At 31.9% G+C, this 18,809-nt stretch overlaps 1 long non-coding RNA gene across 1 annotated transcript in view; it reads left to right on the plus strand.

Moving 5' to 3' along the window:
• Nucleotides 1-13,384: 13,384 nt before the first annotated feature.
• LOC126184848 (uncharacterized) overlaps nucleotides 13,385-18,809 on the plus strand; it is a 133,728-nt gene continuing 128,303 nt past the window's right edge. The window contains exon 1 of the long non-coding RNA XR_007536890.1: nucleotides 13,385-13,713. This is a non-coding gene — a long non-coding RNA (uncharacterized LOC126184848). The remainder of the gene's footprint in view (nucleotides 13,714-18,809) is intronic.

The following is an 18,809-nucleotide window of genomic DNA, read 5'->3' on the forward strand; positions in this document are numbered from 1 at the left end:
TTGCGGTATGTTTATGATCAATAAGCTGATGCTATATGAGTTATTTGATTAAGCTACGTATCTGTTATGATGAAATATAGAAGAAGTGTCGACGAATAAGGTAAGGAATAATGAGTAGTATTTAGGGACTCTGGTTTGTGAAAAAGGATGTTGGAAACCGAGAATCGTACTTTAAGAGTTATGAAATGTGCGTAAATGCGTGAATGTATCACAATGCAGGCGAAAATTTTTTGCACACTGTTATATTCATAGGATTTAGTTTCTAAGCATTTGTAACGTAAATTTTCGACCTGTGAAATTTTCATATGAGACTGTCACTGTAGCGGAAACTGCTGTCGTAAATATTTCCGTAAGAAAGTTGAGTGACCACCTGCACGTAATGCGTTTTGGGCGCCCAGCTGAGAGGTAGTCGTCTGACAAAAGAAAGCCATTAGGTGAAAAAAAAGGGGAGGCCATTATCCTCGCCATTGACATTCCTTTAGAGAAAACATCGCACATGCGACACCCTCATTACTTGGAAGGATACTTACATCTGCACACCTGATTATGACAAGCGTCTTTCTACGAGAGTTGAGAGAATTTCTACTAACTTATGAAATGTCACATGACTACTGAATGATATTTTTATGTTTTGGTTTGCGTAAATGCTTATTTCATTTAATATCTGGTTTCCAGCTGTGTTGCAGCGGTAGTTTTATAAAATACACTTCGATGTATTTGCTAATGTGAACACTTTCTGTCAACAGATCTATTAAATAATTATTTTATGACCCACATTCTTCGATAAAGGAGCTCTTGGAATGGAAAGAAAAATAAGAAGGGACTAATAACAGTAACTGCATACATAATTTTCTTTTCAACTACTTGGTAATATTTTTCGTAGAATAAGTTGTGGTGCACCACTTTAATTACATAGACATTAAGATGTGAATATGCATTTCCCTTGTCTGCATTGTTGTCTTTAGTGTAATGTTTTTTTTTGCTTGAGCTATGTCATGTTTAGATATAAGTTGCTGCTGCTTTTTGCCAGGCATAGTGTTACTGAATTTGACGTTGTATTACACTGTTAAGCCAGTTTTACTACTAATTTATTTTTCTTGTTTCCTGCACAGTGCATTATATAAGTTGTAGTACTACAATTGCTTTGCCTATTTAAAATTTTTGTCCTTGATGTTTGTGTTAATTGTTTTATGCTGCTGCATTGCCTCGTCCCTTAGTTTAGCATCTGAGCTCAGTAGATTTAAGTTAGCTTAAGAGGGGGTAGACTATATAAGAAACTAACTATGATGAATTGGACGAAATGCATTAAGAAGCTATAAGAAAATAGTTTGGCCAAAAAGTAGTGCACAGAGGAGAAAAACTCTTTTTGAAAGAGGATGTGAACAGAATACAGAAAGCATGCTTGGATAGGATGTTTTTTTGCCTGGAGCAAATGTTGAAATAAGAGGGACGATATATGGAATGAAGTTTTCGGTTGGACTGCAGTACCAAATGTTACACTGAAAACAAACCCTGTCCTTTCCTTTTGTGTTATCCCACTATGTGTTTGTGTACCCTTGTGTATTTGTTTTCTTCCTGTCTCTGTGTAGTTTCATAGAATTTTTTCTTCTTCTAATACTAAGCTACATTCACTATGATGAGGAATACTGTTATCCTCGAATATAATTGGCATTAATAATATGCTATTTACCTTGTAAAGATGTTTACACATTATTTATTCTGTTTTGTTTTAATGCTCATGTGTAAAGTTGATGTTTCAAAAGTTATTCTGATCGTTTATGTATTTACTTATGTCATAATTCCTATAACACTGATGTATATGTTTATTTATATTCTGTTGTACAGCCGTACTACAAATGTTCTCTGTATTGTTATGTTCTTTAATGATGTATTTTGTACCTTTGTAATTGTATTCTCATGCTATAAAATTGTAATTTTCACCAGTTCATGATATTATTAACTTGTAAGTTACATTTCACTGCACACTTTTCTGTTGGTCATAGTAATGCACAATATGTGAGAAGTTGGGACTGTTAGTGTTTGCACATGTGTTAATAATTCAGCAAGGGACTGGATAACAGCATTGCTGGTTCTAAGGACAACTCCAAAAACTTTGTGCGTGCACAAGTGGGGGTTTATGGACTTGCTATCTTCTCTGCAAGACTATTTGATGGTGATTGTGCACCCACACAGTCACAACAGATGGCTGCTGGCCATCTCTACCAGGACTACAGTGGGCCTGTCCACACTTTCTACGAGGACTGCAGTGGGTCTGCACCTCTGGTGGCCCACCAATACCGTAATCTCTACCAGAACTACAGTGGGTCTGCTCTGTGATGACCTACCTACCAATCTTCTTCAAAACGTCGAATGACTCTGCTGTGGGTTTGCTCTGTTGTGGCCCATTACCTGTCAGCATGTCAAGAGTCAGCACTGTCTTTCCGTTGGAAGGACAACACTACTTCTTCAAGACTGCATGGAAATCCACTACTTCTGTGTGCAATTTCTTTTACTGCTCAGACTTTGAGAAAAGAAACGGCAGTTTCACTGTTATGAATGATCAGGACTGTCTTTATGGGCTGTGAGAAAATTTTAGTTTTTGACCAACATTGTACCAATAAGTGTGTGCATTTGATTTCTGCATAATTTATTGTAATTATGAAAAATTTTATCAAATCATAATTGGCCACTGCCCAAAAAAATTTGTAAAATTTTTTGTGGTGAGCATGGGGGCAATGTAAGTAGGCTGTTTAGATTTTTATATTGGTAATGCCACGTAGCGCTCTGTATGAAAATCACTGGCTGTGCTGTGTGCAGTCTGTGGCTCGTTTGCATTGCTGTTTGCAGTCTGTGGCTAGTTTGCATTGTTGTCTGCCATTGTAGAGGGGCAGCTGGATGTGAACAGCGCGTAGTGTTGCGCAGTTAGAGGTGAGCCACCAGCAGTGGTGGATGTGGGGAGAGATATGGCGGAGTTTTGTAATTTGTCATGAACTGCTATATATATTATGACTATTAAGGTAAATACATTGTTTGTTCTCTATTAATATCTTTCATTTGCTAACTATCCCTATCAGTAGTTAGTGCCTTCCGTAGTTTGAATCTTTTATTTGGCTGGCAGTAGTGGCGCTCGCTGTATTGCAGTAGTTCGAGTAATGAAGATTTTCGTGAGGTAAGTGATTTCTGAAAGGTATAGTTTAATGTTACTCAGGGCCATTCTTTTGCAGGGATCTTTGATAGTCAGATTGCGTTGCGCTAAAAATATTGTGTGTCAGTTTAAGCACAGTCTTGTACAATTGTTCTAAGGGGACGTTACATTGCGTTGCGCTAAAAATATTGTGTGTCAGTTTAAGCACAGTCTTGTACAATTGTTCTAAGGGGACGTTTCAATGTTAACGGAGTTTAACCGCTAATATAAAAAGTTAGCAGATTTCATATTGGCTTTACATTTCCTTAATTGGAACTTTATAGTTCAGTTATATTATTAACAGTAATACGCCTCTTTTTGGCTTCAATTAATAAGAATAAGGGTATTTTATTTACCAATCTTCCAGGTCGAAACTGACTGCAATATTTTGCTTCTTATTCTATTTAAGGTTGATTGATTATATCAATACTTTTTGTAGGCAACCCAAATGTTATAGTTAACTACAACCCTTTATTCTGCTCATTGTAAAGCTCCTTGATTTCATTCATGGTATAATCCACCTAATAATACTAGGATAAAAAATATTGTTGATACTGTTCAGATTATAATGTCTGAGGTTTTAAAAATGGTTAGAATTGGAAGGATTAGTGCGATTTCTACATCAAAAATTAAGAAAATTACTACGATTAAGAAAAATCGTAGTGAGAATGGTATTCGTGCTGATCTTTTTGGGTCAAACCCACACTCCAATGGTGATCTTTCTTCTCGGTCATTAATTAATTTTTTTGATAATGTTGTTGGAAAGGTTATAACAATTATTTGGATAATAAATCTAATAAAAATTCTTGTAGATAGAATTAGGATTCTTTTTCTTGATTTATATCAAGCTTTTGATTGGAAGTCAAATGTACTATTTATACTAGAAAAACATTTATCTACCTCATCAATAAATAGAGATGTATAGGAATAATCATACCACGTCTACAAAGTGTCAATATCATGCTGCTGCTTCAAATCCAAAGTGGTGTCTTGGTGAAAATTGATTTATTGAATGTCGAAGTAGGCATGTTGATAAGAAAATTGTTCCAATAATTACATGTAGACGATGGAATCCTGTTGCAAGAAAGAATGTCGACCCATAAACTGCGTCTGCAATGGTGAAAGGTGCTTCTCAATATTCATATGCTTGAATTATAGTGATATATAGTCCTAGTAATGCTGTAAAGAATAGTCCTTGTAATGCTTGAGTATGATTAGATTCTATTAAACTATAATGTGTTCATGTTACTGTTACTCCTGATGCCAGAGGAATAGCTGTATTAAGTAATGGAATTTGTATAGGATTAAAAGGTTGAATTCCTATTGGAGGTCATAGTATTCCTAGTTCAATAGTAGGTGCTAATCTTCTTCTAAAAATGCTCAGAGAAATGAAACAAAGAATAGTACTTCCGATGCAATAAATAAAATTATTCCTCATCGTAATCCAATTGATACAAATCCTGTATGTGGCCCTTGGTACGTCCCTTCTCATACTACATCTCGTCATCATTGAATTATAGTTAATAAGGTAATTCCGAATCCGATTATAAATAAGTTAATATTAAATAGGTGGAATCATTTTGCTAATCCTGAAAGCAGAACTATTGCTCCAACTGCTCCTGTTAATGGTCGAGGTCTATAATCTACAAAGTGGAATGGGTGATTTGAGTGAGTTGTTAACATAGGTTTAGTACACTTCTCTAGAATATAAAGTTCTTAAAATTGAGAAGACATAAGCTTGAATTATTGCTACTGCTGATTCTAGAATTAATAGGAGTATTTGTCCAATAATTAACAGTGAAATTAAGTTTATTGCTATAGATGGTCCTGTATATCCTAGTAATGTTAATAGTAGGTGTCCTGCAATTATATTTGCTGCTAGCCATACTGATAGTGTCCCTGGTTGAATGACATTTCTAATTGTTTCAATTAATACTATAAATGATATTAATGCAGGAGGTGTTCCTTGTGGAACAAGGTGTGTAAATATGTGATTGGTATGATTAATTCATCCAAATAATATGAATCTTAATCATATAGATAGAGCGATTGCAAATGTTAATGGTAAATGTCTTGTTCTAGTAAAGATGTAAGGGAATAATCCTATAAAATTATTAAATAGTGTTATAATAAAAATTGAGATAAAGATAAATGTTGTTCCATTAAATGATTTTGGTGCTAGTAATGTTTTAAATTCATTATGTAAGGTTAAGTTTAGTTTATTTCAAATAATATTAATCTGTGATGGTGTCAAGTCAAAACATTGATGGGATTAATAATAGTCCTAAAAATGTTCTAGTTCAATTTAATGATAAATTGAAGATGTTAGTTGATGGGTCAAATGTTGAAAATAAGTTTGTTATCATTTTCAGTTTAAGTTTTTTATCTCAATTGTTCTTTTTTCTGCTCTTTTAATAAGGTTTGGCTTAAATGAGAAAATATGATGAATAGGGAGAATCATATGAGAGGGGATATTTGAGGGATTTGGATTAAAAATTTCCCCATCAGAAGTAGTCGTTAATTTACTATTTTTTGGTTTAAGAGTACATTACTTACTTTCAGTCATCTGATGTATTTCAAGGTGTACTAATTGTTTAGTTATTTTAGATTGACACTCTAATGTTATATATTTTAACTAACTCCTTAGATTCTTTTAGATAATCACTTGATAAATAAGTTTACTGAAGTTCTTTCAATTACAATTGGTATGAATCTGTGGTTTGCTCCACAGATTTCTGAGCATTGTCCAAAGAACAGTCCAGGTCGGTTTATTGTAAATGTTCCTTGATTTTGTCGACCTGGTGTTGCATCAATTTTAACTCCAGACGCGGGGACTGCTCATGAGTGTAGAACGTCTGATGCTCTTGTTAATACTCGTACTTCCGTATTTATTGGTAGGATTGTTCGGTTATCTACATCTAGAAGTCGCAATCCGTCGTTTTCTAGGTCTTGTTCTGGTGTTATATAAGTGTCAAATTCTACGTCTATAAAGTCTGAATATTCATATCTTCAGTATCATTGTCGTCCAATGGTTTTGATTGTGATTATTGCATCTACTGAATCATCAAGTAAATATAATAGTCGTAATGATGGAAGTGCAATAAAAATTAGTGTAATTGCTGGTAATGCTGTTCAGATTGTTTCAATTAAGTGTTCGTGAAGTATGTTTCGGTTTGTATAGGCAATAAATAATATATAACTTAGGGCATAATCTACAATTACTGTAATTAATAATAATAGGACCATAGTATGATCATGGAAGAATGATAGTTGCTCCATTAATGGTGAAGCTCCATCTTGAAGGGATAAATTTGATCATGTTGCCATTAATGAATTTTCTAATAAAAGGTCAAACCTTTATATCGTCGTGTTATTCCTGCTAACCCTAAGAAGTGTTGAGGGAAGAAAGTTAAGTTTACTCCAATAAATATAATTGTAAATTGGATTTTTAATCATGTATTATTTATGGTTAATCCTGTAAATAGTGGGTATCATTGGATAACACCTCCTATAATTGCGAATACTGCTCCTATAGTTAATACATAATGGAAGTGGGCTACTACATAATATGTATCATGTAATACAATATCAAATGATGAATTTGCTAATACTAATCCTGTTAGTCCACCAATCGTGAATAGAAAAATAAATCTTAAAGCTCATAATGGTGGTGGATTGAATTTGAATTTAGTTCCATATAGTGTAGCTAATCATCTAAATACCTTAATTCCTGTAGGTACAGCAATAATTATTGTTGCTGATGTAAAGTATGCTCGTGTGTCAACATCCATTCCTACTGTAAATATGTGATGTGCTCATACGATAAATCCTATTAGTCCAATTGATAATATAGCATAAATTATACCTAATGTTCCAAATGATTCAATTTTTCCTCTTTCTTGACATACAATGTGAGAGATAATCCCAAATCCTGGTAGAATTAAAATGTAAACTTCTGGGTGCCTGAAGAATCAAAATAGGTGTTGATATAAAATTGGGTCACCCCCTCCCGCAGGGTCGAAAAATGATGTATTTAAATTTCGGTCTGTTAGTAGTATAGTGATAGCTCCTGCTAATACTGGAAGTGAAAGAAGAAGAAGAAGGGCTGTAATAGCTACAGATCATACAAATAAAGGTGTTTGATCTAAAGTTATACTTTCTGATCGTATATTAATTGCTGTTGTAATGAAGTTTACTGCACCAAGAATAGATGATACACCTGCTAAATGGAGTGAGAAGATAGCTAGGTCTACAGATGAACCCCCGTGTGCAATAGCTCCTGCTAGAGGTGGGTAAACTGTTCATCGTGTACCAGCACCGTTATCTACTACGGAAGATGTAAGAAGAAGGGTTAATGAAGGTGGTAATAATCAAAATCTTATATTATTTATTCGTGGGAATGCTATATCTGGTGCACCAATTATTAATGGTACAAGTCAAGTACCAAAACCACCAATTATAATAGATATTGCTATAAAGAAAATTATTACAAATGCATGGGCTGTAATAATAAGATTATAAATTTGGTCATCTCCAATTAAAGATCCTGGTTGACCAAGTTGAGCACGAATAAGTATTCTTATTGATGTTCCTACTATTCCTGCTCAGGCTCCAAATAGGAAGTATAAAGTTCCAATATCCTTATGGTTTGTTGAGAATAATCATTTTTGCGGTAAGATGGCTGAATTTTAGGCGGTAGACTGTAAATCTACTTATGAGATGTTTTCTCTCTTACCATGTTTTAGGTCTTATATTCAATTATGATTCTAGACTGCTATTCTAGAGGTGTAAAATTTTACTAAGGCCTAAAAGATTATTCTTTTAATTATAACTTTGTCGTTCATGGTGTGTGATCCTGTAGTCATGTCCCAGTTCATGAACCATGGGCAATGTATGAGTGGCCAAGTAAGTGGTCCCGACAGTCGGGATACCATTTACTTTGGAATAGGGCTGGGCATCTCGGACATATTCTGAGTCGTGGTCACCTTTGTGCTCATATGGCAAAGACTACCAAATCCACCGGTTAGTCCCTCAGCCATTAGGGGTAAAACCCAATGGGACTCGGGGCTAGTAAGGCTAGCAACCTGCTTCCCTGGTACTTTAAATATGATGCTGGCAACAATCAGAGCAAAATGCCTCGGACCTTTGGAGGTGATGGAGTCCCACCTCTAACTGACAAACCAGGGACTCCTAAGATACGACTTGGCAAACAAATGGTAATGAGATGGGGAGCTATTAATATTAATGGGGGCTACTCTGGGAAGAAGGTAGAGCTGGCAGAGGCTGCAAGTAAGATGGGGCTGGACGTTTTAGCTGTTAGTGAATTCGGGTAAGGGGTGAGAAAGAAGAGGAAGTGGGAGAATACAAGGTCTACCTGTCAGGAGTCAAAGCAGGAATAGCACAATGGGGTGTAGGGCTTTACATCAGGAAAGAAATGGAACCCAGCGTAGTTGCTATAAGGTATGTAAACGAACGACTGATGTGGATAGATTTGACAGTGTCTAGCAAGAAAATTAGGATTGTGACAGTATATTCGCATTGTGAAAGGACAGATCAAGATAAGATGGATAGTTTTTATGAGGCACTCAGTGATGTAGTTGTTACAGTAAAGAACAAGGACAGTGTTCTGCTCATGGGTGATTTTAACGCCAGGATTGGTAATCGAACAGAAGGCTATGAAAAGGTTATGGGTAAATTTGGTGAGGATATGGAGGCCAACAGGAACGGGAAACAACTCTTGGATTTCTGTGCCAGTATGGGCTTAGTAATCACAAACTCCTTTTTTAAACATAAGAACATTCACCGGTATACTTGGGAAGGCAGGGGAACCAGATCTGTCATTGACTATATAATAACAGATCAGGAATTCAGGAAGGCTGTGAGGGACACACGTGTATTCAGGGGATTCTTTGATGACACTGATCATTATTTAATCTGCAGTGAAATTGGGATTGTGAGGCCGAAAGTGCAGGAGGTCAGGTCCATATGTAGGAGGATACGAGTGGAGAAACTTCAGGATAAGGAAATCAGGCACAAGTACATAACAGCGATCTCAGAAAGGTACCAGTTAGTTGAATGTAGTCAATTACAGTCATTGGAAAAGGAATGGACAAGGTACAGGGACACAGTACTAGAAGTGGCTAAAGAATGTCTTGGAACAGTAGTGTGTAAAAGTAGGATGAAACAAACAGCTTGGTGGAATGACACAGTCAAGGCAGCCTGTAAAAGGAAAAAGAAGGCGTATCATAAATGGCTACATACCAGAACCCAGGTAGACAGAGAAAGTTATGTTGAAGAAAGAAACAAATCAAACAGATAATTGCAGCATCCAAGAAGAAATCGTGGGAAGACTTTGGAAACAGGTTGGAGACTATGGGTCAAGCTGCTGGAAAACCATTCTGGAGTGTAATTAGCAGTCTTCGAAAGGGAGGTAAGAAGGAAATGACAAATATTTTGGACAGGTCAGGAAAACTGCTGGTGAATCCTGTGGATGCCTTGGGCAGATGGAGGGAATATTTTGAAGAGTTGCTCAATGTAGGTGAAAATGCGATCAGTAATGTTTCAGATTTCGAGGTAGAATGGGATAGGAATGATGATGGAAATAGGATCACATTTGAGGAAGTGGAAAAAATGGTCAATAGATTGCAGTGCAATAAAGCGGCTGGGGTGGATGAAATTAAGTCGGAACGCATCAAATACAGTGGAATGTCAGGTCTTAAATGGCTACACAGGATATTTGAAATGGCCTGGGAGTTGGGACAGGTTCCATCAGACTGGACAAAAGCAGTAATCACACCAATCTTTAAACATGGAAACAGAAAAGATTGTAACAACTACAGAGGTATCTCTTTAATCAGCGTTGTGGGTAAAATCTTCTCAGGTATTGTTGAAAGGAAAGTGCGAGTATTAGTTGAGGACCAATTGGATGAAAATCAGTGTGGGTTTAGGCCTCTTAGAGGTTGTCAGGACCAGATCTTTAGCTTACGGCAAATAATGGAGAAGTGTTATGAGTGGAACAGGGAATTTTATCTATGCTTTATAGATCTAGAAAAGGCATATGACCGGGTTCCTAGGAGGAAGTTATTGTCTGTTCTACAAGATTATGAAATAGGAGGCAAGCTTTTGCAAGCAATTAAAGGTCTTTACATGGATAGTCAGGCAGCAGTTAGAGTTGACGGTAAATTGAGTTCATGGTTCAGAGTAGTTTCAGGGGTAAGACAAGGCAGCAACCTGTCTCCACTGTTGTTCATATTATTTATGGATCATATGTTGAAAACAATAGACTGGCTGGGTGAGATTAAGATATGTGAACACAAAATAAGCAGTCTTGCATATGCCGATGACTTAGTTGTGATGGCAGATTCGATTGAAAGTTTGCAAAGTAATATTTCAGAAATGTAAGGACTATGGTATAAAGATTAGCATCTCCAAAACGAAAGTAATGTCAGTGGGAAAGAAATATAAACGGATTGAGTGCCAAATAGGAGGAACAAAGTTAGAACAGGTGGACGGTTTCAAGTACTTAGGATGCATATTCTCACAGGATGGCAACATAGTGAAAGAACTGGAAGCGAGGTGTAGCAAAGCTAATGCAGTGAGCGCTCAGCTACGATCTACTCTCTTCTGCAAGAAGTTCAATCTTTCGACCAACTTTGTTGTATGGGAGCGATAGCTAGGTGGATTCAGGTTACCTTATCAACAAGGTTGAGGTTACGGATATGAAAGTAGTTAGGATGATTGCAGGTACTAGTAGATGGGAACAATGGCAGGAGGGTGTCCACAATGAGGAAATCAAAGAAAAACTGGGAATGAACTCTATAGATGTAGCAGTCAGGGCGAACAGGATTAGATGGTGGGGTCATGTTACACGCATGGGAGAAGCAAGGTTACCCAAGAGACTCATGGATTCAGCAGTAGAGGGTAGGAGGAGTCGGGGCAGACCGAGGAGAAGGTACCTGGATTCGGTTAAGAATGATTTTGAAGTAATAGGTTTAACATCAGAAGAGGCACCAATGTTAGCACTGAATAGGGGATCATGGAGGAACTGTATAAGGGGGGCTATGCTCCAGACTGAACGCTGAAAGGCATAATCAGTTTTAAATGATGATGATGATGATGATGATGATGATGATTATAAATTTAAAGGTTATTAGTTTAATTAACTTAAGTACTTAGTATAATGAAATTAAGGCTGATGTTGAGATTAATCCTATTGTTGAAATTATTACTGTTATAGGAAGAATAATTCTAGATTTTTGAGACGTTATCTTTATAGATCATGAATTTTCTGTGTATGCCATAATTAGGGCTGAGAATCCAATATGTATGTAATAATAAAGTGTAATTTTAGTTAATACAACCATAATGGTTATAATAGTTGTTATGTTGTTTTCTATTAATGATTGTATTACAATTCATTTTGGTAGAAACCCAAGAAACGGTGGTAAACCACCTAGGGATTGGAGAGATAAAAATATTATGAATTTAATTTCAGTTTTTATATTTCTGGCCGAATAAATTTGGTTTATAAAAAATAGGTTTATTTGCTTAAATAATAAAACCATAATTAATCATAATAGTGAGTAAACAATAAAATATAGTTCTCAGACGTTTTCTCTGACTGTTAGGGATCTAATTATTCACCCTAAGTGTCTAATTGAGGAATATGATAGAAGTTGGCGTAGAGATGTTTGATTTAAACCACCTATTGCCCCAATAATAATTCTTAGAATGATAATTGTTCAAATGAAAGTTCTTAGTTGAATACAATAAGATAATACCAATATTGGGGCAATTTTTGTCATGTTATTAGTGTTAAACAGTTATTTAATCTTGAAGCTCCTATTACTTCTGGAAATCAGAAATGAAAAGGCGCAGCCCCAATCTTAAATAATAATCTAGATCTGATTATTATTGATGGAATAAATTCTGTTTCCCACCCTATTGGATACTTTATTTGAATCAACAAAATTGAAAATAATAGTATTGTCGATGCTATTGCTTGGACAATAAAATATTTAATTGATGACTCTTTTATTATTATATTTTTATTTCTTGTTAGGAGCAGAATAAATGAAAGTAAGTTGATCTCAAGTCCTATTCAAACTCAAAATCAGGAGTTTGATGAAATGGACAGGATCGTTCCTATCATCAGTGTTGATAGGAAGAGAAGTTTTGTAGAGTTGTTGGTCATTAAAAAGGAGAGGATTGATACCTCTATGAATGGGGTATGAACCCATTAGCTTGTCTAGCTTACCTTTTTACATTAAGGTGTATGATCCACGTTAGTTTTTGATACTAAAGGAGGTAGTTGAATTCTGTCTTATGTAATTTTTAATGAAGGTAATTTTATTTACTTGATTTACCCTATCAAGGTATCCCTTTAATCAGGCACTTCATTTCTATTTAATATATAAATTAAAAGATTTTTTTAATTTGTTTATGTATTATTTTGGTTAATTCTAATTAATTTATCTCGGTTTGGATAATTTGAATATATATATATATATATATATATATATATATATATAATAAACAATTTATATTAATATAGTCCATTTAATTAAATTTAAATACCTATAATGTTATTTTATTGTTATTAAATGATTATTTTAATACATTTATTTTCCTAGGATTATAGCTACTTATGTTTTTAGCTTAAAATAGGTTATTATATTATAAAGTATATAATAAGATGTTATTTAATATTAAATATTATTATAATTGGATATAATAAATATAATTAATGATATTAAATATAATTTATTTTATTAATATAAATAATTATATTAATTATATAATATAATTAAATAATTATCTATAATTAGATTATTTAACTAATGAATATTTAAGTTAACTTAATATAAGCTTTATTTTATATTAATAACATATTACATTAAATTACATAATTGTATAAAATATAATTATTATATTAATTAATCTTTATTTATTATTAGTGAAAAGAAAGATTAAATAATAAAGAATATAATACATTTATCTGTATACATGTTCCATATTAATCTTTATTTATATATAATAGAGAAGTTGTGGTCATACGTGGCTCCGTTTCTTTTTTTTTCTGTCAATGTTTGTGATTTTTTTTTTAAATATTTGGATCTTTTATTTTTTCTTAATTTTATAAATTTTGAAATTTCATATTTTTGTTTCCAAAAGTTTCATTCTTGCTTGTTTACTCACTTTTTCTTTGTATTATATGTAAGTTTTGTTAAACTAAATGTTCTATTTTGCAGTAATTTGATTTAATTATCAAGTTATTTTGGATTTAGCAATTGATTTAGTATCGGCATAATTCGTGCCAGCAGCCGCGGTTATACGATTGATACAAGTGAATATTATTGGTTAAAACAGTTGTTTATATATTTTGGGTTAAAATATAAATTTGTAAGGTGAAATGTTAAAATTTATTTATAGCTCTTTTTATGAATCTGTGAAATTTAAATAATAAACTAGGATTAGATACCCTATTATTTTAAATGTTAATTATATTTACCAGGGTACTATTAGTTAAGGTCTTTAAACCCAAAGAATTTGGCAGTATCTCATTCCATTCAGAGGAACCTACCCTGTGATTGATAGTACACGATTTACTTTACTTAATTTATTTGTTTGTATATCTCCGTTATCAGAGAATCTTTTTAGAGTTACAATTCTCAAGATTTATAATTATAAAATATTTCAGGTCAAGGTGCAGCTTATAGTTAAGAGGAGGTGGGTTACAATAGATTTTTGTTTATAACAGATTTGATGGTGAAATACTATTAATGAAGGTGGATTTGATAGTAATTTAATTTATTTAATTTAACTGATATTGGCTCTGAGGTGTGTACACATCGCCCGTCGCTCTCATTATTGATTATTCTATCTTATTATTTTAAGGTAGCTTCAAGTTAGATAAGTCGTAACATAGTAGATGCACTGGAAAGTGTATCTAGTTAGAGTTTCAAGATATAACTTATTAGTAAAGTGTTTCACTTACACTGAAAATTTTTCTGTGCGAATCAGGATATCTTGATTATTTATTTCATTATATTTATGTTTTGTTTATTTAATTATTTAATAAAAATAATTTTGTCGAATTTTATCTTAGTATATTTTGTAGAATTGATATTTTAGATTATAGTTAATTAGTAATGTAAGTGTTTTATGAAATGTTATTTTAAATTTGTTAAAGTAGATTTTATTTACTGTACCTTTTGTATCAGGGTTTATCAAAATTTTGGTATTTACTTTGCTTGTCTCGATTTGGGTTGATTTATAAATAATTTATAGTTAATGTATCATAATTATTATTAAATTATTTATAGAAATGATATGTTAATCGTTTCCCAATTATCTAGTTACTTAAGAAAAAATTTAATTTTTTAAAGTTAATTGTTTTATTTAATTTTTTAATTATAAATATTAACTTATTTATTCTTTAAGGGATAAGCTTTGAAGTTAATAACCTATAATTTAATTTATAAAATATAATAGTAAGCTTTAAACTAGCTATCTTAAAGATTACGTTTTAGTTCATTATTATTTATCTCGATTTTATAAATATTTTAGATTTTTTATTAAGATTATAAATTTAATTTTAATATTTTTGTAATAATATTAGAATTCATTATTATATCATTTATTTATGTTTGTTGTTTTGATCCATAATTTATGATCATAAGATTAAGTTACCTTAGGGATAACAGCGTAATTGTTTTTGAGAGCAGATTCCGACCTCGATGTTGGATTAAGAAAAATTTTGGGTACAGGAGCCCATTAATTAGTTCTGTTCGACCTTTAAATTCTTACATGATCCGAGTTCAGCCCGGCGTGATCCAGGTCGGTTTCTATCCTAAGATTATTAATTCATATTAGTACGAAAGGACCATATGTTTGAAATATTTTTTATTATATTGATTAATATTAATTAGATTACTATTTTGACAGATTAATGTGTTGAATTTAGTATTCATTTATGTAGAATTTTTCTGCAAATAGTATTGATATTTTATGATTTATTTATGTTTATTTTGAATTTTTTATTAGTTATTTGTGTTTTAATTAGTGTTGCTTTTTTAACTTTATTAGAGCATAAGGTTTTAGGTTATATTCAAATTCGAAAGGGTCCAAAGAAAGTCGGATTTGTAGGAATTCCTCAACCTTTTAGTGATGCTATTAAGTTAATATGTAAGGAGCAGCCAATTCCTATTATATCTAATTATTTACTTTATCATTTTTCTCCTGTTTTTAATTTAATAATTTCCTTAGCTGTTTGAGTAATTTTTCCTTATTTAACTTATATATGTTCTTTTTCTTATGGATTTTAATTTTTTTTATATTGTACTAGATTAGGTGTCTATACTGTTATAATTGCTGGTTGGTCTTCTAATTCAATTATTGTTTATTAGGTTCTCTTCGGTCTGTTGCTCAAACAATTTCATATGAAGTTAGTTTGGCTTTAATTATTTTAATTGGTAGTTTTAACATGTTTGATTTTATAAATTATCAGCTTTATTGTTGATTTATTATTATTTCTTTTCCTTTAGCTTTAGCTTGTTTTGCTTCTTGTTTAGCTGAAACTAACCGAACCCCTTTCGATTTTGCCGAGGGTGAATCTGAGTTAGTTTCAGGTTTTAATATTGAATATGGTGCGGGAGGGTTTACTTTAATTTTTTTAGCTGAGTATACTAGAATTGTTTTTATAAGAATATTATTAGCTTTAATTTTTTTAGGAGGTGATTTTTATTCTTTTATATTTTTTATTAAGCTTGCTGTTATATCTTTTGGTTTTATTTGAGTTCGGGGTACATTGTCACGTTTTCGTTATGATAAATTAATGTACTTAGCTTGAAAAATGTTTTTACGTTTATCTTTGAATTTTTTTATTTTCTTTGTTGGTTTAAAGATTTTATTTATGTCATTTATTTAGTGAAATTTTTTAAAAAACGATAATAGAAGAGTTAAACTTCTAGTTTTATGTTTTCAAAACATATGCTTTTCCTAAGCTAATTAACTGATTATTCCTTAATTAGTTTATCTCAGCGTTTGCAACATGGACATTAATTAAGAAGTATGTAAAGTAAATAATTGTTAAGATTTGTCCTGTTCTAATATAATGTTCTTCAACAGGTCGCTTACCAATTCATGTTAATAAGCATACAACAACTACTATAATTCAGAATAAAATCTGATTAATAGGATAGAATTGAATACCTCGGAATGGTGTTTTATTATAAAATGGTAAAATTATTAAGATTCTAATTGATAGAAAAAATGCAATAACACCTCCTAGCTTATTCGGAAATGATCGAAGAATTGCATATGCAAATAAGAAATATCATTCTGGTTGAATATGAACGAGGGGTTACTAACGGGTTAGCAGGTACAAAATAATCTGGATCTCCTAGGAGGTAGGGATTAATCAAGCCTAGTATGATTAATAAAGATGTAATAGAATCCTTGAAAGTAAAGTATGGGTGAAATGGGATTTTTTCGATATCTCCATTTAGTCCTAAGGGGTTATTTGACCCTGTTTGGTGGAGAAAAAATAAATGAATTGTTGCCATTGCAGCAATAATAAATGGTAGTACGATATGGAATGTACAGAATCGAATTAATGTTGCGTTATCAACAGCAAAACCTCCCCACACTCATTGAACTAAATTTGTTCCTAAATATGGGATTGCTGATAATAAATTAGTAATTAATGTCGCACCTCAAAATGATATTTGACCTCAAGGTAAAACGTATCCTATAAATGCAGTTGCTATAACTAAGAATAAAATTACTGTTCCAATTATTCAGGTGTGTATGTATATGTAAGATCCATAGTAAATCCCTCGTCCTACATGCAAATAAATACAAATAAAAAATATAGAAGCTCCATTTGCATGTAAGGTTCGAATAATTCAACCATTATTTACGTCTCGGCAGATGTGCACTACACTACTAAATGCTATTTCAATATTTGATGTATAATGTATAGCCAAAAATAGTTCAGTTACAATTTGAATTACCAAGCATAACCCTAGCAGGGACCCAAAATTTCATCAAAATGAAATATTTGGTGGTGCGGGTAAATCAACTAAAGAGTTATTAATGATTTTAATTAAAGGATGTCTTAATCGTAAGGGTTTATTCATTAGTAAATTATCTTATTTTACGAATTAGTCCCTGGTTAATATTAGTGATTTTAACAACTGCTAACAGTGATAAAAATAAATAAATTATTATTATTATTGTAATAATAAATGTTGGTCTATTATATAGTTTTTCTAAAAATATTGTTATTTCTTGATAATTGATTGAATTGTCAATATTTATAGTTTCAGTATTTTTGAAAAAGTCTATAAATATTGTTATATCTAAGATAATTAATGTTGATATAATAAATATCCATATTGTTAAGGTAATAATTATGGTAATTGATTTAGGTTGAAATATTTCGTTTGATGCAGTTGTCGTATTATAAATAAATAAAACTAATATACCACCAAGAAACGTTAAAAATAAAATATATGATAATCAATAACTTTCCATTATTGTTCCTGTTATTAGTCCAACTAGAAAAGTTTGTAGGATAATGAAAAGTATTATTGATATTGGGTGTCTTAATTTAATAAAATTAATATTCATTACGTTTGATAGTGATATAATTATAATTTTGGTCATTTCAGGGGTTAGTTTACTTAAAATATCGGTTTTGGGGACTGATGATGGAAGCTTTTTCACCTCTAGAGTTTGAAAAGTGGGGGCTGGACTTATTTCCGGTTTACAAGACTGGCGTTTTTTTTAATCTATTAAAACTAATGTTTATATTCTCTGTCTTTACTTCTTTATTGGTTTATTTTGCTGGTGTTTATGTTATTTCTTCTAATCGTACGCACTTATTAATGGTTCTTTTGAGATTAGAATATATAGTTCTTTCTTTATTTATATTGATTATTATTTTTCTTATTGAGTTTGATTATGATTATTTTTTTCCTGTTATTTTTTCTGTTTTTTCTGTTTGTGAAGGTGCTTTAGGCCTTTCTATTTTAGTTTCGATAATTCGTTCTCATGGTAATGATTTTTTTAAATTCTTTTGGTTTATCCTTATGTTAAAGTATTTATTTATGACTATTTTTTTGATCCCTCTCTGTTTAGTTAATAATTGTTGATGGTTGGCTCATTCTTTAATATTTCTGTCTAGTTTTGTTTTTATAATTAGTGTTTATTCGTATGCTGATTTAAATATAATTAGATATTATTTTGGTATTGATTATTTTTCTTTTAGTTTGATTTTGCTAAGTTTATGGATTAGTTGTTTAATAATTACTGCTAGAGGTTCTGTTTATTTAAGTTCTTATCATTCTAATTTTTTTGTCTTTATGGTCTTAATTTTGATGGTTATGCTTTATTGTGCATTTGGTAGATTGAGTCTTCTTTCTTTTTATATTTTTTTTTGAGGCTAGATTGGTTCCTACTTTGCTTTTGATTTTTTATACTTTGTTTGCTAGATTACCTTTATTATTAGATTTTTTTAGGGTTTACGATTTTTCTAATACTTTATATTTTCGTTTATTGGTTGATTTTGGTTCTTATTACTTTAGATTTTATGTATTTATAATTCTTGCTTTTTTAGTTA

The sequence above is a fragment of the Schistocerca cancellata genome, chromosome 4 (assembly GCF_023864275.1).
Source record: "Schistocerca cancellata isolate TAMUIC-IGC-003103 chromosome 4, iqSchCanc2.1, whole genome shotgun sequence".
NCBI lineage: Eukaryota > Metazoa > Arthropoda > Insecta > Orthoptera > Acrididae > Schistocerca > Schistocerca cancellata.